Genomic DNA, 27926 nt, shown 5'->3' on the forward strand with positions numbered 1-27926 from the left:
CATAAAGCCCAGGTTTAATAACTTGATGTGGGAAACAGATGCATTGCAGACAATGAAGTTATAGTGACAGGAGCCTTTATACATTTGGTCTCCACCTTGGAAACTGAAGCAAAATGTTTCCACCAGCCTGAGGTTCCTTTGTGTGTTTTCGAAAGAAGCTAACTGTCCTGATAAACCACAGGCCCCCTAAGAATAACAGCCACTGGGAAAACATTAACACCCAGGAGACCACTCACCAGTGTGCTGGGAAAACACATTCCCAGGGGATAGGTCCTCAAAACATGTACCCCGCTGGAGCACGTGTTTGGAAGCTGGTCTCTCCACCATCCAGTCCAGGTCTCTGCTCTGGACCACGTGAGCCCAGCAAAGATGACCAAGTCGTGCCACAACCTGGTTAGTGAAATGGGCTGCAGGAAGCGTTGCCACAAGGGGGGAAGTAGATGGAATCTGGTGGAAGTTCCGAGTTCTTTGGATTTTTTAAAAACCGTTGCTTGTATGTGGTCTAACCCCACCAGGGCATTAGCCCCACGTGTTCAGGTCGGCCTGTGCAGTTCATCTCAGCATCCCCACTGCTTACAGAAGTCGATGCTCAATAAGTAATATTTCCAAACGAAGGAATGTTGACCATCGTATGGCAGAGGTGTCAAACTGCATGGATGCTGGAGTCAGATGACCTCATTTCAAACCCCGCACTGGCATTTCCTGGCTGTGCAGGCTTGGCCAAGTTACTTGCTAATTCTGAGCCTCAGTTTCTTCATCTGTGCAGTGGGGACAATAATACTTTTCCACTATGGCTATTTGGTGGGGGCGGGGTGGGGGGGGTAGATGAGGGAGTGTCTGTTAAATAGTTAGCATGGTGGCTGACACATGGTAAGATGGTGAAGAAATAATCAGAACTGATCCCTTCCTTCATGAAGTTCATAGTCAAGTGGGTCATCACCCACCCCCCACGCAAAAACTTCCAAATTGGAGGCAGAGGCCCGGAAAGGCTGATTAGTTAAGTCTGGAATCTGCAACTCAGGTTTTCTCTCTCCTCTGCCGTCTCTAGAGAACATGTGTGCTGTAGGGTTCCATCTGGTTCTGTAATAAAACATAAATTATTAAAACCATAAAATATTGATGAACTGTTTTTATAAAACAGAGGGACTTTAATGTATTGATTATGAATTGAGAAAGCCTTAATGAGCTTCAGGAAAAATAATTGGGAAATGATAGTGGGTTGATTTCCTTCTGTGCCCTTGAACAACAAGCAGTTTTGAGAATAAGCTCCTCTTGTCACCATCATACTGCATTTCTGCCACTGTAGCTTTAAAACCTACCCTCTGGGGCACCTGGGTGGCTCAATCGGCTAAGCTTCCGACTTCGGCTCAGGTCATGATCTCATGATTTGGTGGTTGGAGCCCTGCATCAGGCTCTGTGCTGACAGCTCAAAGCCTGGAGGCTGCTTTGGATTCTGTCTCTCTCTCTCTCTTTCTGCCCCTCCCCTGCTCATGCTCTCTCTGTCTCTCAATAATAAGTAAACATTTAAAAAAATTAAAAAAAATAGAATAAATAAAACCTACTCTTCTGTGGACATTAAATGCCAACCCAAGAGAGAAAGAAGGGGGGGTGGATTCCTTGCTAAAAAGCAACAATGTACTTTGGTTGCAAACTTAACATGCTCATGGGTGGTTCCCAGAGACTCTGTGTTGTTATTTTCATGCTTAGGTGATTCTTCCAGTAAGTTTCTCTCACTGAAGTCAGGAAGACTTCTCTGTCGCTTTCATTTTAGGATGAAGGATCTGAGAGCTAGAAGCAAACTTCTCAGGGCCCCGGCCAACACTCTCATTTTTTTGGATGAGAAAACGGATACCCACAGAGAGGAGTTTCCTTGTCTGTGATCTCATAGTTAATTAGGGTCAGGACTTGGCTGGGCACCCAGGTGCCCTGACTCCCCGGATTCTTCTGCTTCCACATACTAAGGCGTCTTTTGGGTGGTGAGAGCTGGTCAAAGGTGGAACCAGGCTCCTGGGGCTTGGTCTTGATGACCAGTGAGATCTCCATCACTTGGAAGTAGGGAGCAGAGGTTGAAAGGGAATCTGGAAAACCAGAGAGCAATGTGGTCACTCTCTCTCGGTCATCCACGTTGGCCTGCTGATCTTCAAAGTCTTCGCTTGTTTCGGGCTTGGAATTTTAGACACAGCTGCCTATTTGCGATGCTCGGGAATATTGAGGAAGGTCAAGACTCTGCTGTCAGTGGACTGCTCAAGCCGTTGCACCCATTACGTTAAGAAGGAAGCATGTCAGTGGCGACCAGGAACTGAGGCTCGGGGACGTCGATGGAATTGCCCGAGATTCACACAGCCCTTTGGTGGCTGAGCCAAGGGCTGCAAACATTGCCTTTGGAGAACTGGACTACCGATCCTGTATAAACACCGTGCTGCCTTTTAATTATATGTGGAAGATAAGGCTTATTGACTTGGAACAATCAGAAAATAAGATGATGCCTATAATTAGGGATTCACTGTGCTGAGAATTTTCAGAGAAGGACTGAGGCTTTATTGACAGCAGAGTTCACTGCCAAGACAAGAGTGACGTGTTTGCAACGAGACCGCCTGAGGTAAGGGGCTGTTATTTGCTTCATTTTTTCCTCCACATACTTTAGGTCTGATTCTTGCTGGGCAAGTTGGCAGGTAAGGTGCTGAAGTATTAGCAGGTAATATTTGCTGAGCACTTTCTATGTGCTAATGTTTCCCTCCCGTTACCCCATTTTTCTTTCACAGCAATCTTCGAAGCAGGGATTATCATTGGCCCATTTTACAGATAAAGGCATTGAAGCATAGAAGGTTAAGTAACTTATCTGAGTTAAGTAGTGAAACCAGGGTTTGAGCCCAGTAGGATGGACTTGGGAACTAATGCTCTTTCTAAAGCTGATTATTTATTACTTTACAATTTACAAGTGAACAATGAGGGGGTTAGAGGCACTGACCTCCCCACACAGCTGAAAATCTGAGTGTAACTTTTCATTCCCCCAAACGTAACTACTAAAGAGTCTGCTAATAGTTGACTGGAAGCCTTACCGATAGCATAACTAGTTGATTAACACATATTTTTGTATGTTTTATATATTATGTACTGTATTCTTGTGATGGAGTAAGCTGGAGCAAAGAAAACGTTATTAAGGAAATCATAGCTTTTAAAGTACCATACTATCTTTATGGAAAAAAATTCCTGCATAAGTGGACCAGTGCAGTTCAAACCATGCTGTTCAAGGGTCAACTGTAATTGACATATAATATTGTTAAGTGTGAGGGTTACAACATATTGATTTGATACATTTATAGTGCAACGTGACTGCCCTTGTAGAGCTAGCTAACATTTCTGTGGTGTCACACAATCAATGATCATTTCTTCTAGAGGTGGGAGCAATTAAGATCTATTCTTTTAGCAAGTCTAATGTTTATAGTACAGTTTTCATGTCCGTTAGTAACCTCCTCAGGAGCTTCCTGGGTGTAATGGAAATTGGCCCCCTGAACTGGGAGGGCAGAGAGAGAAGAAAGAGATAGGCCATTCTAAGTTGTTAGGTGGCAATTTTAGTAAATAGAAACATTATCTCAAAGCTATGTCTTTGGAGTAGCCTCTGGGGGAGTAAAGGCAAGCAGAACCCACATTCCAAGGACAGGGATGGGGGTGAAGAGCCTCTGATAACCTTGCCGTAACAGGTCAACTGCCGGTCATGTCTTCTTGATGACCTTTCCCTACAGTCTTCTATAATCTGAAACTGTGTATCAGATCTCCAGGACTCATGTATGTATCCATTACTTACAAGTATGTACCCCTAAGCATTTCTCCTATTCCCCACCTACCAGTCCTTGGTAACTACCATTCTACTTTCTTGTTTTTTTCCAGATGGATTCTTTTTAGATTCCATATATACGGGGTATCATACAGTATTTGTCTTTTTCTGTCTTGTATCACGCTGCATAATGCCCTCAAGGTCCATATTTATGTTGTTACAAATGGAAGGATTTCCTTCTATCTCATGGCTAAATAGTATTTCAGTGTGTGTGTGTGTGTGTGTGTGTGTGTGTGTGTGTGTGTGTATGCATCACATCTTCTTATGCATTCATACATTGATGATCATTTAAGTTGTTTCCAAATCTTGGCTATTGTGAATAATACTGCAAAAAACATTGCAGGGCATAGATGTCTTCCATATCCTATTTTAATTTCCTTCGGATGTATACCCAGAAGTGGGGTTGCTGGATCATAAATGGTAGTTCTATTTTTAATATTTGGAGGAACCTCCACACTGTTCTCCATAGTGACTGAACCAATTTATGATCCCACCATCAGTGCACAATGGTTCCCTTTTAGGGAGCCTACACTTTTTCTTAACTGTGGGCACCTTTATTCTTGTCTGAACCACACCAGTTCATTTGATACTATTGACCCCTCATTTCTTTTTGAAGCTGTTACTTCTCTTGGTCTCAACTCTGACCATTTCTTCTTGGTCTCCTTCACTGACATCCTTCTGCCCTGCCAGTCCCTGGTGGTTTCCCAGCGTTCTCTCCTGGGTCCCCAATTCTTTCTACTAGATGCATTCTGCTTGGGGCATCTCAGCCATTGCATTTTTACATGCACTGCTATTTGCTATTACTCTGCCAGCTTCCAACCACCAGCCCCGAACTCTCCCCTCATATCAGGGGAATGTGGTCTCATAAAATGAGTTGGAAAGTGTTTCCTCTGCTTATAATATCTGCAAGAGATTGTACAGAATTGGTGTTATGTATTCCTTCGACGTTTGGGAGAATTTTCCAGTGAAACCATTTGGACATGGAGATTTATTTTTTGGAAGACTTTATGCTCTGAATTAAATTTACTTTTTTAAAAAATTATTTATATATGTAAGTTTATTTATTTATTTTCAGAGAGAGAGAGAGAGAGAGAGAGAACATGAGGGAGCAGGAGCTGGGGAGGGACAGAAGGAGAGACAGAATCGCAAGCAGGCTCTGCACCATCAGCGTAGAGCCTGATGTGGGGCTTGAACTCACAAGCAGTGAGAACATGACCTGAGCCCAGATCAAGAGTTGGACGCTTAACCAACTGTGCTACCCAGATGCCCGCAATTGAATTTCCTTAATAGTTAAAAGTCTGTGTGTGTTTGTGGTAAGGTCCCCTCCCTAAGGAAAGAAAAAAACCAGACAAACCTGTAGGCAACCTGGCTATATGTGACAACATCCCTCCTGACCTTGTAACAATGAGACCACTTAATCAGACTGCATGTTTGTGTGTTACCATATATGGGAGACAGAACAGTAAAAAATATATAAAAAAACTATGCCACATGGCGTTCAGGGCTCAGTTCTTTGGGTACAAACCCAACTGAGCTGTGCCAACAGGAATAAAGTCACTTCCTGAAAGAAAAGCCTCAGTGTCAGGACTCTGTGAGAATCCTGCTACGGGTTATCTGTTTCACCTTGGGTAGTTTACGGTTTTTCAAGCACTTTGTCCGTTCTTCATTACATTTATTATTTTCTTCCTTCTGCTTACTTTTATTTTGCTCTTTTATTTTTTTCTAATCCTTAAGGTGGAAACTTAGCTTATTGCTTTGGGACCTTTCTCCTTTTCTAATAAACATTTAATATTATAATTTTTCCTTTATGCACTTTATGCACTTTAGCGGCAGCTGACAGATTTGGCAAATTTTTCTTCAGTTCAGTGTATGTTTCCCTTAAGACTTCCTGGTTGACCCACTGATTATTGAAAAGTATGTTGTTAAAACACAAGTGGTATTGAGATATTCCAGACTTCCTGTTATTGTTTAACTTCATTGGAGTCCAGTAACATGTTCTGTATGGTTTCAACTCTTTTAAGCTTGTTAGGTTTGTCTTATGGCTTAGAATATGGTCTATTGTGGTAAATATTCCACGCGCGCTTAAAGAGAATGTGTATTTGGATGTTGTTGTGTGGAAAGCACACAACACTCATAATTAATAAATATCAGTTCAATACAATTGGTTGATGTCCTTGCTAATTTCTTGTGTGTTAGTTCTATATATAGCTGAAAGAGGAGGGTTAAGATCTGAAACCGTATTTGTGGATTTATGCATTTCTCCTTTCAGTTTTTCAGTTTTGCTTTGTGTGCTTTGAAAATCGTTGTTAGGTTGCATACACATTTTGGACTATATTATGTTTTCTTGCCGAATTGACCTTTTTACCATTATGTTTTGTTCCTCTTCAGGGCTGGTAGTTTTCTTTGCTCTGAAGTCTATTTAGAATAGCCCTTGCAGCTTCCTTTTATTAGTGTCTCTATGAGGGGTGCCTGGGGGCTCAGTCGGTTAAGCGTCCGACTTCAGCTCAGGTCGTGGTCTCGCAGTTTGTGAGTTGGAGCCCCGCGTTGGGCTCTGTGCTGACAGCTCAGAGCCTGGAGCCTGCTTTGGATTCTGTGCCTCCCTCTCTCTTTGTGCCTCCTTCACTCCCACTCTGTCTCTCTCTGTCTCTCAAAAATATAAATGTTAAAAAATATATAAATATTAGTGTCTGTGTGATATGTCATTTTTCATTTTTTCCCCTTTTATTTTTTTTTATTTTTTTTTAATTTTTTTTTCCCAACGTTTATTTATTTTTGGGACAGAGAGAGACAGAGCATGAATGGGGGAGGGGCAGAGAGAGAGGGAGACACAGAATCGGAAACAGGCTCCAGGCTCTGAGCCATCAGCCCAGAGCCTGACGCGGGGCTCGAACTCCCGGACCGCGAGATCGTGACCTGGCCGAAGTCGGATGCTTAACCGACTGCGCCACCCAGGCGCCCCCATTTTTTCCCCTTTTAACTTAGCTATATTATTATAGTCAAAGTGAGTTTCTTATACACAGCCTATAGTTGGGGCATATGTTTTTGCCCATTCTGAAAATCTCTTTTATTTAGTGTGCTTAGAAAATTTACTATTTTTAAAATTTACTATAAAATGTAGTAATATTTACTATAGTAAATAAAATTTACTATATTTACTATAATTTAATATATTTACTGTTACATTTTTATTTAGATCTATCATTTTATTTCTCCTTTTGTTTCCTTTGTTTTTCTCAGTTTCCCTTTCCCTGCCCTTTATTGGGTTATTTTAATATTTTTAGTGTTTTATTTTAATTATATATTTAGATTTTGACTATATCTCTTTTATAGTTACTTCAGTATTCAACAAAGGGATGTCAATATACATACTTATTTTCTTGTAATCTACTTATAAACAAGACACATACAGAAACTTACCATCCTTTAGGTGCCTTTACTCCCCCACCTTCGTATCTGTCTTACATATTGCTTCTGAATTCATTTAAAACTCCACCAGAAAATGCTCTTTACTTTCAACTGTGAAATCCATTTTAAAAAACTCAAGAGGAGAGAATTGCCTATTATTTTATCCTGATATTTTCTATGTCTTTTGTTCTTCCTTCATTCTGACAATATTTCGTCTCCTTCTGGTTTCATGTACATTCATGCCGGGAGAAATTGCTTTAGAAATTCCTTAAAAGCAGGTGTACCTTACAGGTGCATTGTCAAGAAATTCTCTGTTTATCTTCATCCGAGAATGCCTTTATTTTAACTTTGTTCTGTTACAGATCACTACATACAGAATTCTAGATGGGCGATTTTTCTCTTTCAGCACTAAAAAACATTAGAGTCCTTTTTTCTGGCCTCCATGATTTCTGATGAGAAATTCATAGTCATTTGAATATTTGCTTCTCTTTAAGTAATGCATTCTTTTTCTCTGGCTGCTGTCAGGAATTTTTTCTTTATCTTCAGTTTTTGTAATTTGTCTGTGATGTGTCTTTGTATGTGTATTTCCTTGGGTATATCCTGTTTGAGTATCACTGAACACTTTTACCCTGTAGCTTTATATAGTTTTGCCTAACATGGGGAAAGTTTTCAGCCTTTTTTTTTTTAATTTTTAAAGTGTTTATTTATTTTTGAGAGAGAGAGAGAGAGAGAGAGAGAGAGAGAGAGAGCGCGCAGGGGAGGGGCAGATAAAGAGGGAGATACAGAATCCAAAGCAGGCTCCCGGCTCCAAGCTGTCAGCACAGAGCCCGATGTGGGGCTCGAACCCACGAACCATGAGGTCGTGACCTGAGCCAAAGTCAGACACTTAACCGACTGAGCCACCCAGGCACCCCTCAGTCTTTATTTTTTAAAGGTGTTCAGCGTCACACTCTCTATCTTCCCCCTTTGGACTCAGATAACACAAATATTAGACCTTTTGTAATAGTGCCACAGGTCTATAATGGTCCACTTATGTAATGTTTTTTTTCCCTCTCTGTTCTTCACATTGGATCATTTTTATTAAAATATCAAGTTCGCTGAATATTTGCTCTGTCATCTCCAGTCTGCAATGGAGCCCATCCAAGGGATTCTTTAAAAAAAAATTTCAGTTAGCTACTTTTAAGTTTCTATTTGATTTTTTGATAGATCTTCTATTTCTTTATTGAGATTCTCCATTTTACATTTGTTTCAAGATGGTTTATGATTGCTTGTTGGAGCATTTGTATAATGACTGCTTTAAAGCCTTTGTCAACTAATTCCAACACCTGTGTTGTCTGTTAACCGTTTCTTCCCAAGGGAGCTAAGAGCTTTCTGGTGCTTGTATACTGACTGATTTTGAGTTAGCTTCTGAACATTTGGGTTGCATATTATGCAACTCTGGTCCTTATTTAACTAACTCTTATGGAAATTGTTTTGCTTGAGCAGGAAATCAGTGGGTTAGATTCAGGTAGCAAGTTCCAACCTCCCTTTTGTGAACTCTGGCTCCAACGGGAGTTTGGTTTTCAAACCTCTATCCAGGTATTTAGATCTGGCCACCGCTGCGCCACCCGGTGGTCAGTCTAGAGACATGGGTCAGGGTACATCTGTGAGTCCAGGTCTCAGTGTTAGGTATGCTGAATTGAATCCGACCCCATGCAGGCACAGCTTGGGTGTGAGCACACGAATTCATCAACCACTTTATGGGGTGGGGTGGGGGGTCCTCTCTCTTGAGCCCCTGTGTCTGCTTTATGTCTCCGGTGCTTCTCATTTATTTTCCTGGGGCTCCCCTTTTCCTTCCTTTGGCTAGAAAGTTGGGGCTTTAGTTAGCTTACCTTGCTAAGCACTTAGCAGCTATGCCTGTATCTGGGGCCAAGCTGCAGGAAGACAGAGAAATAGAGACAAATGTAAGATGCTAACAATAGGAAAACTGCCTCTGGGGTGCATGGGGAGTCTCCCCACTGTCCTCAGGGCTGTCTGTAAGTTGAAAACTATTCTAAACTAAAAAAGTGCAGGGGCGTCTGGGCAGCTCTGTTGGTTAAGTCTTTGACTTGGGCTCAGGTCATAATCTCACAGTTTGTGGGTTTGAGCCTCATGTTAGGCTCTGTGCTGACAGCTCAGAGCATGGAGCCTGCTTCAGATTCCGTGTCTCCCTCTCTCTCTGCTCCTACACTGCTCGGATTCTGTCTCTCTCTCTCAATAAATAAATAAATAGTTTAAAAAGTGCATTCATAAAACACAAATGGAGAGGGACGCCGGGGTGGATCAGTTGGTTGACTGGTGAGTTCGAGCCTGGCCTTGGGCTCTGTGCTGACAGCTGGGAGCCTGGAGCCTGCTTTGGATTCTCTCTCTGCACACCCCCCCCTCCCCCCGGTTACGATCCATCTCTCTCTGTCTCTCTCTCTCTCTCAAATAAACATTAAAAAAATTAAAAATATAAAAACCTCAAATGGGTGTTTGCTGCACTGAGCTGAGCCAGGCCCCCTCCCTCAGCGTTTTGGTCCCCGTAGCCTCCTGCTGGGCCTCTGGCACTGACATCACAGGATTGTTTGGGGTCTAGATCTGCAAACGGAGAGAGGGGAAAATGTGCCCTGTCCTGCGCCTGGATTCACGACCAGAAGCTGCTTCTGGAGACGTCTGTGTTCACCTGGGTGCTCACTTGCTGGGTTTGGGCTGCTGTGTACACCCACTGGGCACCACCAGAGGAAAAGCCACGGCAGACTCACCTCCCGTTTGCTCGTTCGAATTCTTATCTTCCAGGTTAAGAAGTAAAAGATTACCGATATCCCAAAAGCGTCCGTGATGACTCTCTCACTTTTCTGCTAGAAGCACCCATTATCTCCGGACTTGATGGTGCCCATTTCGGAACTTATCTTTTATCTGCCATCTATACCACGGTAGCTGTGCATTTTTTGAACTGTATATAAATCGAATCGTACTTTTATGTCTGGCTTCCTGTGTTCACCAGGGTGAGATTCACCTACGTGGTTGTGTGTAGCTGTCCTTATTTTCATTTCCATGTTCCATCCTGCGAATATACAGCAATGTGTTTATCCATTCAAGTGCCGATAAGCACTTGGGTTGTTTCTGGTTTGGGGCTGTTGGAAGAATGCTCTATTCTTGGAGCACGTGCATATAGGTTTCTTTAGGATATGTACCCAGGAGTGGAATTGCTGGGTCATAGGATACATCTTCAGCTTTGATAATAATGGCACACTGTTTTCTCGAGTGTCGTTCCAATTTACATGCTCATCAGCAGTATATGAAAATCCCTGTGGCTCCATGGGGCCATTTTTAGTCATGTTTGTTCCCACCACACATGGCACAAACGATGTTCAATATACGTTTGTTAAGCTATTGAACTGACAGCTGGCTATGACTGTATTATGTATGATTGAGGTGAAGTCCTTTTGTTCAAATTTTGAAAAGCCCTGGGTTACGCTCCACTCTCATTAGAAAGGGATCGAGGACATGTCACAACAATTATCTCCAGTGGAAAATGTGCTAAAGAAACCTAATGATGATTTGTGAAGGGGAAGGAGAATCTCGGGGCCATTGAAGACTGAAATGACATATCAAAGGCCATCATCTACTCAGGGAGTTGGGTTTGGTGGAAAGCTCTGGGCAGGAGAATAGAAGCGGTATAAAAGAGGGATTATTGCAAGAACCCCAGGACAGGAAAGGAAAGAATGACTGAGAAGATTCCATGGTGGGGGAACAGAGGGTGAGTCACTTGTTCGGTGTTAAGCATCACGATTCACTCCATCAAAGTAATGGGATTCAAGACTAGATGGAAGGAATATCAACTACACAGTGTTAGAAGAGGCGTCTCTCCATTTCTGGACTCTAATCTTGGGTCCTGACTTCTTCCCATAAACTATCTTAAACTCTTAGACTTGGAGAAAGCCTCACAACCCGGGCGACGGACAGTTTAATACGGAGGGATGATCTCATGGTCTTACAAGGATAAATCACAAAAATTCATAAAATCCTTCTGAATCTGGTACGGATGGAAGAGTTGCTATATGAAATAGGATATTCTGAATTAAGCGAGAATTACTGTTCAAGCCCCCTGAAGAGATCAGTTTTTGAATGATAAAATAAAATCCATTCAGTGTAACAGCTGGACTAACCTTAATGAGAGTAAACATTTAAAAACTTTGTTAAATGTTTTAGTTTTTATTTTTGAGAGAGAGACACACAGCATGAGCAGGGGAGGGGCAGAGAGAGAGAGGGAGACACAGAAGCCGAAGCAGGCTCCAGGCTCCGAGCTGTCAGCATGGAGCCCCACCCAGGGCTTGAACCCACAAACTGTGAGATCATGACCTGAGCTGAAGTCGGACACTTAACGGACTGAGTCACCCAGGCACTCCAACGAGAGTTAGCATTTATTATTATTATTACATTTCTTTTATATGCCAAGCTGTGTCTGGGTGCTTTCTTTATATCATTTTCTCAACTGATCCTCACAAAAAGTTTATGAGGTAGGAAATATTATCTCCATTCTACAATTCGGGAAGCTGAGGCAAAGAGAGGTTAAGAGACCCACTGAAGGTCACACAGCCAGTAAAGTTACAGAAGGGAACCAAACGGCTCAAGTGACCCAGAGCCTGCCTTCTGTGCTCTTGGATGCTTGATTTTCATTGCTATATAACACAACTCATTTTATTTTGGCGTATGATTCTATGAGTTTTAATACATGTGTAGATTTTTGTAAACATCTTCACTATTCTGACACAGAACAGCACCACCATTTCAAAAATCAGCCTCACGGTGTTCCTTTATAATCTCATCCTTCCCACCCCTAGCCTTTGGCACCCACTATAGTTTGGTCTTTTCTAGAATGTCCTATATTATCATACAGTACATAATCTTTTGAAATTGACTTTTCTTCACTCAGCATAATGCTTTTGAGATTCATCCACGTTGCTGTGACTATCGATAGTTTGTTCCTTTTATGGATGAGTAGCGTTTCATTGTATGAATGTACCACAGTTTATTTATCCATTTACTTACTGAAGGGCATTTTTGTTATTTTCAGTTTTGGGGGTGATTTTTTAAAATTTATTTTGAGAGAGAGAGAGAGAGTGCAAGTGGAGGAGGGGCAGAGAACGAGGGAGGCAGACTCCCAAGCAGGCTCCATCCTGCCAGCATAGAGCCTGACACAGAGCTTGAACTCACGGAATGTGAGATCATGCCTTGAGCTAAAGTCCAGAGTTGGTCGCTTAATCGACTGAGCTACCCAGGCGTCCCACTGGCTGGTTTTGACTAACATTCACACGCAGGGTTTTGAGTGAACACGTCTTCATTCCTCCAAGGTCCGTATAAGGAGTGTGATTTCTTGGTCATGCAGTTGTGTGTATGTTTAAGCTCTCAAAGAAATTGCCAAGGTATTTTCTAGAGGGGTTGCGGCATTTTCCATTCCCGACTGCAATGCACAGGAAACCCAGTTGCCACCTGTCCTATAAGCACTTAGTCATGTCAGATGTAACATTTTCTAAGAAAAAAATGAGCCATTCTAATAGATGTGTGGGCATATCTCACGATTTTAATTTGCATTTTCCTAATGCTTTACGATGTTGAATATCTTTTCCTGTTCTTCTCTGCCATCCACATATCTTCTTTGGTGAAGTATCTGCTCCATTCTTTTGTCCATTTCAAAACTTGGGTTGTTTGTGTTCTTATTGTTGAGTTTTGACATTCTTTATATATTCTAACTAGAAGCTCTTTTTTGTTGTTGAAAAGCGATTTGCAAAGTGTTTTTATTTATTTTTTTATTTGAGAGAGAGAGAGAGAAAGAGAGAGTGAGTAGAGGAGAGCGGCGGAGGGGAAGAGAGAGAGAGAGAGAGAGAGAGAGAAAGAGAGAGTGAGTAGAGGAGAGCGGCGGAGGGGAAGAGAGAGAGAGAGAGAGAGAAAGAGAGAGTGAGTAGGGGAGAGCGGCAGAGGGGAAGAGAGAGAGAGAGAGAGAGAGAGAGAAAGAGAGAGTAGAGGAGAGCGGCGGAGGGGAAGAGAGAGAGAGAGAGAGAGAGAATCTTAAGCAGGCTCCATACTCAGCACAGAGCCCGATGTGGGGCTAGATCCCATGACTGTAGGATCATGACCTGAGGCAAAATCAAGAGTCAGACACTCAACCGACTGAGCCACCCAGGCACCCTCAGACCAAAGGTTTTAAGGAAGCACAATTGATCAATTTATTATTTTATGGATCATGCTTTCACTACTGTGTCTATGAACTTTTGCTTAATCAAAGGCCACAATTGTTTTCTCTGATGTTTTCTTCCAAGCGTATAATATGATTGTGTTTTCCACTCATGTCTCTGTTTCTTGTTTTGAATTAATTTTTGTATGAGGTGCAAGATATAGGTTGAAGTTTATTTTCTTGCGTATAGATGCCCATTCATTCCCAAACTGCTTGCCGCAAAGACTATCATTTGAATTGCCTTTGCAACTTTGTCAGAAGTCAGTTATGACCATATCTGCGTAGGTATATTTTTGGAGTCTATTTTAGGAGTTGGCGAAAGTTTTCTTAAAGGGCTAAATCGTAAATATTGTAGGCTTGTGACCGCATGGTCTGGTTTGCACGACAGTGGCCATAGACAATAGGTGTTGTAGGGAGAGAGGCAGTGTCAGACTTGGGAGGTGAGTTGAAGGCCACCTGCAGATTTCTACTTCGGGACCTGAAGTTATTGGACCTTTCAGTTGCTAGAATTCTAGATCAGCGTATTAACTGGATTAGACTCCTCTTGCATCCTGACCCAAAGTTCCATAGGCCAGAGATTCTCCGGTCTGTGTGTGCGCCAGGATCACCTGGAGGTAAAACAGATAGCTGAGCCCACTCCCTGAGTGTCTGAGTCAGTTAAGTCTGGGCTGGGGTATGGGAATTTGTATTTATACTAACTTCTGATGTGGTGCTGATGTTGCTTGTTCCTTTGTTCCAGTCTGTTCGGAAGTAACCTCCTCTGTCCAAGTGAATGCAGTTGCCACGTGTTCTGCCCTGGGGCATCTTTGCATTTTTAGCAGTGGATGTTTGCAGGGAAACTGCTTGGGGCTCCAGCATGTGCTGTCTGGAAGTGCAAGGCACTTAAGGCCTCATGATGAACCCTTGAGCCATAGAAGATAAGAGCTGCTGTTACATGTTAGTAGGCAATTTTTTTTTCTTTTTTTAGAGAGAGAGAGAGACAGTGTGAGCTGGGGAGAGGGGCAGAGGGAGAGAGAGAGAGAGAGAGAGAGAGAGAGAGAGAGAGAGAGAATCTCAAGCAGGCTCCACATGTGGAGCCTGTAACGGGGCTGGATCCCACAACCCTGGGATCATGACCTGAGCCAAAGTCAAGAGTCAGACACCAAACTGACTGAGCCACCTAGGCGTCTCTCATTCTGAGATGCATTCTGGACGGTGGCTCTGAAGGTCCCAGGGGAAGTAGCACCCCAGTTGCCCATGGTGGTGACCAAGTTGGTGTTATACATCATGCCCTTACATTGGCTTTCCCCCCTTCCATGATTCACTATCCATTCTCCCACTCCTGTTCCTAGGCTCACTTTCCGAAACAAATTACCTGCATGCAAGTCCTTGACTCAGGCCCTGCTTTCCAGAGGAAACTCAGTCTAAGACATTGACTATGGCTGTCTATCTCTTCCGCTGTCTCAATGAATTAAATGGCCTAATTGATATTTACCTGGCATGAGAAGCACAGAGTTCCCAAGACTCCCCTAGACTCCATGGTCAGGGACTACGGATTACTCATTGTTGTACCCACAGCACACATGGTAGTGACTGACATTTGGTGGGCGTCTGGAGAATTATGAATAAATGATTCAGTGAAAGTATTTTTACACTTATTAAATGGGCGTGGGTGGAGGGGATGGCGCAGGAGGAAATGGCAGGTGCTGAGTCTGGTTGCAGAGAGAAGGCTAGCACTCACACAGTGACTGGAGCGCAGGGCGGGACTCGAGCTAACAAATTGCAACAAATTGTGAAGGAGGGGTTTAGGCGATCCCAGTTGGAATCCGCCTCCAGCTTTTCCTAGCTGTGTGACCAGAGGCAGCTTTCCCTTCGAACTTCCATCCCCCCTCTGTAAAATGGAGGAATAGCCATATCTTTCTCACCGAATTTTATCAAGACAAGAGTGTGATGCGGTGGGCTAGACATCTAGCAGTATTTCTGGCACATAGTAGGTGTTTGAAACATGTTGATTCCCTCTGTGGTCGGCCACCCACCCATCAGAGGTGCGCTGGCAGGAGGTGGGAACGCAGGACCTCTAAGATTCTCTCCACTTCTGGGATTTCAGGAGACTGTGGCAACAGCCAGAGACGAGCTAGTAACATTAATAATGAAAATCACAATGCTTATTAATAGTAGCTAATGTTAATATAGTCTTCACCATATGCCGGGCACTGTTCCAAAAGTTTTATGTTTTGGCTCATTTGGCTCAAGCCACTCTGGGTGGTTGGTTCTGTTATACTCCCAATTTTCCAAATGACGAAACTGAGGCACACAGACAAGGGAAGTGACCTCACCAAAATCACACAGCTAGTAATGAGTTCAGCTGGGATATGAACTGAGCCCGTCCCGCTTTTAACCTCTGGGCTGTATTTCTGGGATTTGAAATAGACTGTTCTGGTCTCACGGTGGAGCCTCGGGGTCCTGACCACTGTGTCTCCCAGCCCTGGGACTAACCAGTACGATGTAGTAACGGGATTACAGGTTGTACAGCAATCTCACACATCTTATCTGTTGGGCATGTATCACTGGAGAAGGGGAAGAGTGTTACAATTATCTCCAGAGCTGGTGTCTTCCCTCCAGTCTGCCTTAATTCATGCTATCACACCCCTCATGTTTAATGAGCCAGGTACTCAGCTATGTAGCACTGAGAAAGACATAGTTTCCACCTGCAAGAAGCTGTCTCTACCTTTAAGGAGGGTGGAAGGGTAGAGCACATGAACAAGGAAATGCCACGTGTAATTAATTCATGGCGTGGGGGCAGTGAAAAGAGGGAGTGGTCAACAGTGCCTGGGAGATCTGGGGCAGGTCCTGGGGGGCCACTACTAAGCCTCTACTCTTTCTGTCACTTAAATTGCCTCCTGAGACTTTTCACTTTCTCCCAAAGCAGAACAGGTTAAGAAAAAAAAATAAATAAAAAGATTACAGCTAGAACATGTCAATATGTAAGGGGATAGAATGAGAATTATTGGTGTTTGCACAAAGCATTTGCCTCCTGTCCATCCCTGGCTGTTTGTTTGAAAAGTTGCCCTGAAGAATGTCAGGTTTTGTTAAGATCTGGAAGGAGTAAGATTGAAATGCTCAGGCATTGCTTGTCTCCTCTCGTATTATTTGTGTACATGGGAAATGCAGAAATCCAATGAAAAGTCTTTTGTTTTAAATTGGTCTGTTTGATGTGCCTGAAATTGATGGATGATGCCGCTGGCTTAATATAGACAAAAATCTCTCCTTCTATGCTACGCACTGCACTCACACAGCCCGGGTTTCCTTTTCAGTGGAAGGCAGGGGGCAGGTAAACAAAAGGAGGAACACGGCTGAGCCCTGGTAGGGGGGAGTCCTCCCATGTTCTTGGTATGGACTTTTCCTATTACAAAAACAGCAACCCCTGCATTTCTTATGCTTCCCACCTCCAGAGTGGTGCAGTAAATTGTCTGGGGTGTGTGTGCTTTGGGGGGGTGGTGATCTGTCCACGTTTCTGTTTGGACTCAAGTAACAAAGGGGGCTGGTTTGGCCTTATCCTCCTCTTCCACATGACCAACAGGAGGCAATGACCCCAGTAAATGCAGATGCAAACTTCTTCCCAATGGGCTGGTTGTAGTTCAGGATCAGGAGGCCGGAAGATGATGGATCCATTTAGCAGTCCCACCAAAACCCCCAGATATTCCAACATGGACTTTGTGCTTGATGACTTTTGTTTACCCCTCCAGATCCTACCTTCTCTGTTCTTTGCTGCATTCGAAAATACGTGCTCGCCCCGGTCTCAGAAAATAAGTGTAGCCCTGGTCTCAGACCGGGGAGGTCTGGAAGGAAGAGGGTAAGGCTGGGGCATTTATTCCCATGGCAATCTCCCTGCCGGCTGTCATCGGTCAGCTGCATTCCTTAACTAAAGTATGTGGCTCTCTCAGGCAGTCACTCCCTCCCCTTATGCCTTAGAGCTTAAGCATAGTGGCAGCTCCCACTGTATGCAGGTCTAGTTGCTTTTCCTAAATTCTTCCCCATACCCTTGTAAATAGATGCTTTATTAATGTTTACATATTTTTGAGAGAGAGTGAGAGAGAGCGAGCAAGCTTGAGCAGGGGAGGGGCAGAGAGAGAATCCAAAGCAGGCTCCAGGCTCTGAGCTGTCAGCACAGAGCCTGATGTGGGGCCTGAACTTACAAACAGCAAGATCATGACCTGAGCTGAAGTCGGACGCTTAACCAACTGAGCCACCCAGGTGCCTATAAATAGATGCTTTATTAAACCTTCCTCCGTAACTTAGCCTGACTGGTTAGCTTCTATCAGTGGGTTAGCCAACGATGGCTGCACCAATATATATCCCATCCCACCCCTCCTTCTTCAAACATAATCTCGATACTCTTCCACCAAGAGAGTCTCCATGTTCCCTCCTTAAATCTGGGCAGGACTACGAAAATGGCAGAAATGATGCCACGTGAATTCCAAGGCTGAGTCATTGGTGGAGTCCAAGGTGGGGGCAGTATCGCTTCCACCTGGTCCTCCGGGGATGCCTGCCTGCTCATGGAACCCAGCCAGCATATGGAGAGGACATGTATCCTTGTCCTGGTCACAGGTCCCAGGTGCCAGGGGGTCACATGCCCAGCTGCCAGACATGCGAGTGACAGAGCCTTCAGATGATTCTAGCCCTGGACCTTTGAGCTGCTCCAACCAATGCGAGTAGAGCAGAGATGACAGGGAGTCCAAAATGTAGCCCTGTCCAAATGGCAGCTTTATGAGCACAATAAATATTGTTTTCGAGCCCCTAAATTTTAAGGTGGTTTGTTATACAGCAGTAGATGATCAGTAATAAAGTTGATATTTGGCCTCTATTTTGCTCTTGCTTTTTACTTCTCTCCTTGTTTAGAAAGTTAGATGGGGAGGAGATGGGGCGCCTGGGTGGCGCAGTCGGTTAAGCGTCCGACTTCAGCCAGGTCACGATCTTGTGGTCTGTGAGTTCGAGCCCCGCGTCAGGCTCTGGGCTGATGGCTCGGAGCCTGGAGCCTGTTTCCGGTTCTGTGTCTCCCTCTCTCTCTGCCCCTCCCCCGTTCATGCTCTGTCTCTCTCTGTCCCAAAAATAAATAAAAAACGTTGGAAAAAAAAAAAAAAAGAAAGTTAGATGGGGAGGAGAGATACATATGTACTGGATGTGCTGCAGAGACTCTGACATTCACATGCTGTATTCCAGGCCCTTCAATACGCATTTTATAATGTTCCCTCATGTATGTTTCACCACAAACCTAAGTGGAAGGTGTTACTGTCCACATTCTTCAGATAAAGAGACCATACAAGCAGGAGAAAGATGCAGCAACCGATCAAGGTTGCTCAGATGGTCAACTTGGGAGTCTGACATGGAACCCAGGTTGGCAAAACTCCAAATCCTATGTTCCTAAAATGGTGCCAGGTGATTCTATCTTATTAAAATGCTAATATAGAAAGCTGCTCCGTTGTCATTTAGGTCACCAGTTTTGGTCAGTGGAATCTCCATTGTTTTCATCTTGAAGGGAAAAAGAATCCTTTCTTATGTCCTGGTCAGCCTTTATTGAATCGTGTTTCACCCGGTCTCAGTGATGCTCTGGGAGTGCCCTGCCTCCTTGGGTAGTGACCGCTAGGTCACCTTGCTCGTCATCCATGTTTGCTCTGCAGGAAGGTGGAGAGCCCCTGGGCATGTTGACCAAGGTCTTTCCCATGTGACCCTTGGACACCTCCTGTACTCAGTGTTCTTCACATGTATTGACTGTGTGCTCCTTAAGATCAGGAACTATGGTGATTTGTTCATCTTTGTGCTTCCAGTGCCTACAATTTAATAAGTAGCTTAGTGAGAATTTGTCAAATGTCTGAATGCATCCTTATTTTCCCAGGCAAAAGGTTTTATCTGACTTGCCCCTTCCTTCATTTCTCATGTCAAGGCCTCCTCCATTGCTGTATCTGACCTCCAAGCAGACACGCTTCTCCATCTCTGGAACGTGTATTTCATTTTTAGACCACAGAGCCCATCCTGCCTGGTCTGTAAGCTACGGTTTGCAGACACTGTGGTCCTAATTGTCGCTCACTCATCAGTTCCTGATCGAATTCTCAGAGTTTTTTCATCTTCTCAGGGACTGTCTCAACTATGCCAGCCGCTGCTAGGAGAGTTTTTCCTAAAAAACACAATTTGATAAGTTTTTGCCCTGCTTCAACCACCATTCACGTCTTGGTTTCTACAAGGATCAACTCCATAACTTGCTATCCGTCAGACCCTTCATCACTGGCCTCCGTGGACCTTTCTGTGCACGACTAACTGCTTGCCCTATGCATGCACCATCAAGTCAAGGCACACTGGACTTGTCATCATGGCCTGGACAAAACAGGTTCTTTCATGATCTTGTGACTTTATACCTTGTTTTGAAGGTATTTTTGGTTTTGGTTTTGTTTTCTGCCCCCACCTCTCCTGTTTTTCTCTGCCTGGCGAGCTCTTTAGCTTCAATATTACCTCTTCGGTGATTCTGTTCTAGCTCTAACAGGCTGATAAGCTCCTGTATCCTTTACATATTCACAGCATCTTGTCTGTGACTCCGTTCCAGTACTTAATGCATTGTTAAGTCATTTATGTGTTTACAGTGTCCGGCTCCCCTATCAGTCTGCAAGCTATTTAGGGGCCAGGATTGTGGCTTAATTATCAGTGAATCCAGATATCCCTGCCTCTGCCACTGACCACGCTATCGGGTTAATTAAGACTTGAGACTGTAATCAATAACTTGAACGTGAAGCCTGGTTCTAGCCTACATTTGCCGGATCTGAGGGCAAGGCATGCTTCTCCACTCCCTGAAGTCTAAAGTTTCTTTTCTTTTAAAATAAGAAATTTTGAAGGATAGGATTGTGTGTGTTGAATGAGACAAGCCATGGGAAGCACTCGGCACCTCGTAAACACTTAATAAATATTATCCACAGTACTTCTTACTGCACAGCCGCATTACTAGACATTAGCTCATTAAATCTCATGACAGTTCTAGTAAGTAGGCATTATTATTTCCGTTCTACAGCGAGGGAAACAGGCTCAGGGAGAATAGGGAGCTTTCCCAGGGCTGTGTGGTTGGTATGCCATGAAGCACCTAGCGTGGGGTGCTTTCTAGGGGCTCAGTACAGGCTTGAAAATCTTCAGCCTCCTTAGCCCTTGTCTCTGGTGGTCAATCCACACTTCACATTTCTTGGCCTCTGGAAGCAGAGTTCAGCTCCAGAGGGGTCTGTCTCCAGTTCCCCCTTTTCCAACCACCTTCCAGGTTGTTTGGTTCTGAGCCAGGCGGCGCGTGGGCTGGTTTGTTTGTTTTTGACGCCGCTGAAAAGATGTCTTCAGGCTCATTCCCAGGTCAGTACACAAACTCATTCCATCTGCCTTACAATTAAGATTCAAAAGCAGGAGGCAAGAAAATTCCTCCCTGTGCACCGATTCCAATCAGCGATTATGCTCTTAATGACCGGCTAATAAAGAATTCACAAAAGCAAACCACACGATTAAATATAGAATTGTATTGATGCCGACCTGTTGGGAGTACTTTCTGTTCCTTTTCCAGAACAATGTCTGAGAACAAGAATATAATACTCCTTCCTTGAACATTTTTTTGCCCTTTTAAGTAGAGCCATCTCTAAAACAAAGATTTGTTAGGAGGTATCCATTCCCCAGAAGCCAATAAAAGGCTGCTTTAAAAACACAGTCCAAGGAACGTCGATGAGGCCCCGCGTTTGCCCATCCGCAGACTGGTCCGACTGGTGATTAAAGCACGGTAGCCTCAGACAAATTTATGTGAGCTGTGCTCATGTTAGCAGCGTCACAGGGAAACGGAAAAAGAGACGTTTGAAAATGAAACAAAACTCAACATTCTAATAACCTTGGCAATGAGCATAACGATGGGCCAGCCTCCACGCTGAGAGCTTTATGCATACGATCTCGTCAGGGCCCCAGAAAAGCCCTGGGAGGGAGCCACTGTTCCATTTTACAGCCGAGCAGAGTTCAGAGGGCTGACTTAACTGAGGTCACTTGGGGATGTGTGCCCAGGTGTCAGTGATTCCTGCATCCTGACTCTTGGCCGTGACTCACAGGAGAAAAGAATATCCAAGTTGTAGTGATGGGGGATGCTGTGTATGTTTTGACTGGATGTATACTGGGCCTGGTGTTTAGAGCTTTCACAGACGTTAGACCAATTTAGCTTGACTAACACCTTGTTGGGCCGGCATTGCCCATTTTTCTCATTTTCTTGATGGAGTAGTGGGGGTTCTGAGAGGTTGTCACTCTCTCAAGGTGACTCAGCTGGTGAGGGACATGGCCTCGCCTTTCACGCTAGACCTGGAAAGGTGATTGAGGTCGGTAGTGGGGATGGGCAGAATGAATCTCCTGTTTCTTTAGGGGCCGAGTGAGTGGGTAGCACCTTGCTTCCCTGGGAAAAGCCAGCTGAGAAGAAAAAGACTCACTCTTCACTCCTTCCTATGGGGCTCAGTGACCTGAGGACAACCACAGAGAGGCTGTGTTAATCTGCTGGAGTCGCCATAACAAAGGACCATAGACTGAGTGGCTTAACCATAGAATTATTTTCCCACAGTTCAGGGGGCTGACCATCCAAGATTCTGGTATTGGTGGGGTTGATTTCTTCTGAGGGCTGTGTCCTTGGCTTGTAGACAGCAATCTTCACATGGGCTTTCCTCTCTGTGCACATGTGTCTGTGTCCAGATTTCCTCTTCCTATGCTTATATTGGATTAGGAACAACGCTGAAGGCTTCATTTTAACTCAGTCATCTCTTTAAAGATCATATCTCAGGCACTTGGGTGGTTTAGTAAGTTGAGTGTCTGACTCTTGATTTCAACTCAGGTCACAATCTCTCACAGTGCCTAAGATCGAGCCCCGCATCAGGCTCTGCGCTGACATCATAGAACCCGCTTGGGATTCTTTATCTACCTCTCTCTCTCTCTGTCCCTCCCCAGAGCAAGCTCTCTCTCTTTCTCTCTCAAAATAAACTAAGCTTAAAAAAAAAAACACATCTCTAAATACAGCCACATTCTAAGTTCTGGGTGTTGGGACTTCAACATATAAATTTGGGGGAAGAAGGACTCAATTCAGGCCATAACAGAGTCCCAGTAAGTTTTTCGTTTTGTTTTATTTTATTTTTAACTACATGGCCTCATCAAACATCCACTAAGACCTTTGGTAAGTCCATATGGTGAGAACCTCCAAACCTCTCAGATTCCTCATCTCTAAAACTGGAGGCTGGTGAAAGGATAAAATGTGACAATACATTTAAAGCATAAAGTGGTTCATGAGCTGGAAGTGTTCATTCCCACACTGCTGCACAAACTCTTCTCCCAGCACCACAGCTGTTCCCAAAATGTGGCTGGCTACTCTGTGGGCAGTTAAAGGTCAGGGTCCCAAGGTTTGGGGGAAGATGCTGCTGGAGCTTGGGATGGTGAATTTTCTCTTGCTTATTGTGTCTGCCTTGTACCTTTAGAGTGGTAGATAGAGACAGTGCTAGGTGTTTGCAAAATCATGTTTTATGTTCTCCTTCTTGTGCACCCAGGCTGATTATAGTTCCCAGATACCCATACGGGTTGATTAGGGATGTGTGGCTAGTTTCTAGCCAATAGCGTGTGGGTAGAGGTGGTATAATCTACTCCCAGCCCATGCCAATTCTTTTGAAATAATTTTAGACTTACAGAAAAGTTGCAAAGATAGAGTAGAGAGTTCCCATAGGCCCTACACCCAGCTTCCCCTAATGTTAACATCTTACATAACTATGACGGACTGGTCAAAACTAAGACATTGACATTGGTGCCTTACTGATAACTCAACTATAGACTTTATTCCGATGGCACTGTTTTTCCACTCCTACCCCATTTTATGTTCCAGAATCCAACCCAGGATGCCACACTACGTTTATTCACCTTATCTCCTTAGTTTATTCTAATTTGTGACAGTTTCTCATTCAGTGCTTGTTTTTCACAAATTTAGTAATTTTGAGAGAACTGGTCAAATATTTTATAGGATGTCCTTCAATTTTAGTTTTTCTGGATTTCTTTTTCTCATGATTAGACTAGGATTATGGGATTTGGAGAAGAATACCACTGAGGGGAAGTGTCCTTGTTCCTTCGTGTCTAGGAAACAGGACATCCATATGACTTAAGACTCATGATGTTAACCTTGATCTCTTGGTTCCAGTTGGGTCTGCCACGTTCTCCATTTTAAGGGTTATATTTTCCCCTTTCCATAATTTATTCCTTGGAAATGAGTCATAAGTCCAGCCTATACCCAAGGTTTATTCTAGCTTTCTCTCTCTGAGTTTTACCTTCTTTCTCAGACAGTAGGAAATCTAGTTCTCGTTACCTACAACTTATTTATATAAATTGTTAAAATACTGTAAGCAATCAAAATTACCTACATCAACTCCTTCCCATCAGTAAGGTTATGTGATATGTACTTTATATAGATAGATTTATTTTTCATGATCTGCATTCCATCCTGAGATCCCTAGACATTCTGATTGCTTAAACATTTTTTACATACAATAAAGTTTACTCTGTAAGGATTTTGACAAATGTGGATTCATGTATTTAACCACTTCAGAACACACAGAACAGCTTTATCACCCTAAAAATTCCCCTATGTGCTCCACTAGAGTCAACCCCTCCCCTTCTCCCAACCCCTGGCCATTACTCATCTGATTTTTGCCCCTCTAGTTGTGCCTTTTTCATTTTATCATATAATTTTTAAAAAATTTTTTAATGTTTACTTATTTTTAATAGAGAGACAGAGTGCAAGCGGGGAAGGGGCAGACGAGAGGGAGATGTAGAATCCGAAGCAGGCTCCAAGCTCTAAGCTATCAGCACAGAGCCCGACACAGGGCTCGAACCCACCAGCCATGAGATCATGACCTGAGCCCAAGTCGGATGCTTACATGACCGAGCTACCCAGGTGCCCCTCATTTTATCATATAAATAGAACCATATATCATTAAGTTTTTTGGGTCTGAACTTCTTTCACTTAGCAAAATGTATTTAAGATGCATCGTTGTTGCCATTGGATCAATAGCTTACTCATTTTTACTGCTGGGTAGTATTCCACTGTATGGATGTACCACTGTTTGATGGGTCCATTTAGAGTTTTGGACTTTTTTTAGCTTAATATAAATGTTGCTGTCATTGTTACTGTAAAGAACTCATGAGCATCCTTTCTCCTACCCCCCAAGCTTTATTGTGGTGTAGTTGACAAATAAAATTATATATGTTTAACATGTACAAGGAGGTGATTAGATATATGTATACATTGTGAAATATTTGCCCCAATTAATTAATTAACATATTCATCGCCTCATATAATTACCTTTTTAATAATGAGAATGTCTAAGATCTACTCTTTGCAAATTTCAATAGACAATACAGTATTATCAATTGTAGTCACTATACTGTACATGAGATCCTCAGAAGTTATTCATCTTATAACTGGAAGTTTGTACCCTCTGATCAATATTTTCCCATTTCTTCTACCCTCCCTCCCCAGTACCTGGCAACCATTCTACTCTGTTTCTATGAATATGTCTTTTTTTTTTTTATTCTACAGCTGAGTGATACCATACAGTATTTATCTTTGGTTTATTTCACTTAGAATAATGCCTTGAGCATCCTTGGTTTTGCTTTTCCTTAACCTTCATGCAGGCATTATTACCTCTTTATAACCATCCCCCCAACAAAATTCTCCTCTCAAAGCGTTAGTGTGCAATGTATATTTCATTAAAGATTTTGTAGAGGGAACTCAGAGATGTTTCACCTGCTATGCACTGCAGCAAACATCAAGTTGTTTGATATTTCCAGACGCCTCACCAAGTGTGTGTGTGTGTTTGTGCATGTGCCTGCGTGTGCATGCACTGTTCTTTCTCCTACTCAGGGCTGCAGCTTCTAGGCATTGTCCTCTAGCTCCTCCACCTTCTTCTTCTGTCTCTTGCATCCTCCTGTCCTCTGATTAGATACAATAATTTACCTCTGATTCTTCCAAGCTTACATCCCCACAACCGTCACCTTGCTCAGCAAACAGAAAAGCCATTACTTCCAGAATTTGCCTTACTCGGTCGGCATGCCATGTCTGTGTTTTCTATCACATTATTTTATAACTTCATACGGTTGATTTGAGGGCTACATGAATGAGTGAGGTAATGTACATAAAGCCTGCTTTATATGTAATATATATAAAGTCTCTGTATATAAGAGACTGCTACTGTGGGAAACTACCAAATAAGGATGTATTACTTAGATCTCTCATGGCGTGTTTTACTTTTGACAAGAAGAGACTTCTGGAAAGAGGTCATTTCAAGGTTAAAGCTCAGAAATTCTGGAACCCTACCTCCAAAGCCAATTCTTGAAAGCCCCGATTGAAGCGATTATTGATTAATGCTTGTGGTCTGCCTCCCCCAGGGGTGAATGCTGCCTGCTTACTAAGGGGAAAACCTGCTGACCGCCGGCCTTGTCAGACACTGCCGGGTTCCTGGAGAAGTCAGGGAACTCGCCTTTCCTGGCAAAGGTTGAGAAGCGGGAATGTGCCCATCTGCCAGGGATTTTGCGAGCCCAGCCCAGCTTGGAGGCCGGGGCGGGGGGCCTTTATTCACATTGCCAGTCTTCCCATTCCTGCAGTCGGTGTTGAGATTCTGCCTTGCTTACTGTGCAGCTGGAATGTACAAAACGTACTCGCCATCTTGCCTGAGCCTTTTCAAGTTAAGACCAAAGTCATCCGCCTCTTCGCCTTCAGTAGCAGCCTGCCCCTCGACCCCTAGTCCTCCCTTCCTCAGTAACCGTGACGCCATTCATTCCACATCCTTGCGTCTCTCTCCCTCATGCCCGCTATGCATCCTCCCAGCCCTGTGGATCCTCCCTCTATAGCATCTCAGCTCTCTTTCTGTCGCCTCTGCTCTGGTTTATACTCTCACTACCTGCTCTGGGCTACTGCAAGCCTGGATTTTACCCTCCTTGCTCCTGCTCTACCAAAACAAAGCAAACCCCGGTAATTCTATCAGGTTATGCTACTGTATGGTGTAATAACAAAGTGCTCCAAAATCTCGGTCGTGTGGAACAGCCAAGGTTTACTTTTTGCACATACTACCTACTCAGCACTGACCAGCTGTATCTCCTCCTCATGTTACTCAGGGGACCCACACACTGGAATGGCGCGGCCACTTTCTGTTGGAGTCCCTGCCCACGACAAAGAGAGGGAACATGGTGAATGGTCTCTTGAAGATTTTCCTGCAAATGACACAAATGACTTTTTAATCATATTTAATTGGCCAGAGGAAGTCATACCACAAATCTGATTTCCGTTTTGATTCCGTTCTGAATCCGCTGCCAAGGTGGGGAATCAGATGTTGGTAAGCAGTTTAGTCTACCATATAGGTGTATTTTGGTCCTTAGGTTGGCACTAATTGGTAACAATAAGGCTTTGGCATCAGAGCTTTATGTGTTTTTCCAGCTGGTTGTACACTCATTCATAACGAGTTTTCCATCCATTTCTTCATGAGTTTATCTAGCTGACATATTTTCATCCAAGTCCTCCGCAAATAATCCGGGATACATAATACACAAATCCTGTCTTCAGAAGTTCATAGATGGAGATATATGAAAAAAAGGAGCGTTAAAAACTAGATCATAGGGGCGCCTGGGAGGCTCAGTCGGTTAAGTGTCCAACTTCAGCTCCGGTCATGATCTTGCAGTTCGGTTCGTGAGTTCGAACCCCATGTTGGACTCTGTGCTGACAGCTCAGAGCTCGGAGCCTGCTTTGATTCAGTGTCTTCCTCTCTCTGCCCCTCCCCCACTCACACTCCCTCTTTCTCTCTCTCAAAAATAAACGTTAAAAGCAAACAAACAAAAACTAGATTATAGAAAATTACAAACATATACAAGCATGAATAAAATAATATAACGCATTCCCTTGAACCTATCACTCATTTTCAGCAATTCTCAATTCATTGCCAGCCTCACTGATCTTACTATGTCTCTACCTCCACCAACATCTTCCATATTGTGTTTTTTTTTTAAATTGGAACTTTTATTGAGATAATTGTAGATTTACACAAAGCTATAAAAAAATTACACAGAGAGGGGTGCCTGGGTGGCTCGGTCAGTTAAGTGGCTGACTTTTGATTTTGGCTCAGGTCATGACCTCCTTATGGTTTGGCAGATCGAGCCCTGCATCAGGCTGTGTACACACAGTGCAGAGCCTGCTTGGGATTCTCTCTCTCCCTCTCTTTCTGCCCCTCCCCTGCCTATGCACACTCTCTCTCAAAATAAATAAATAAACATTTAAAAAACCTAAAAAAAAGTGACACAGAGAAATCTGTGTATGCTTCTCCCTGTTTCCCCCAGTGGGAATATCTATAAAGCTATAGTATAATATCACAACCAGAATATTGACATTGGTAGAATCTGCTGTCTTATTCA

The 27926-nt window shown here is 43.5% G+C and overlaps 1 long non-coding RNA gene across 2 annotated transcripts in view; it reads left to right on the top strand.

Moving 5' to 3' along the window:
* The first annotated feature begins 1708 nt into the window (after positions 1–1708).
* Positions 1709–27926, top strand: part of LOC123386727 — a 391865-nt gene continuing 365647 nt past the window's right edge. For both annotated transcript variants that reach the window (XR_006601089.1, XR_006601091.1), the window contains exon 1: positions 1709–2599. This is a non-coding gene — a long non-coding RNA (uncharacterized LOC123386727). The remainder of the gene's footprint in view (positions 2600–27926) is intronic.

Source organism: Felis catus, chromosome B4 (assembly GCF_018350175.1).
Source record: "Felis catus isolate Fca126 chromosome B4, F.catus_Fca126_mat1.0, whole genome shotgun sequence".
NCBI classification, from domain to species: domain Eukaryota; kingdom Metazoa; phylum Chordata; class Mammalia; order Carnivora; family Felidae; genus Felis; species Felis catus.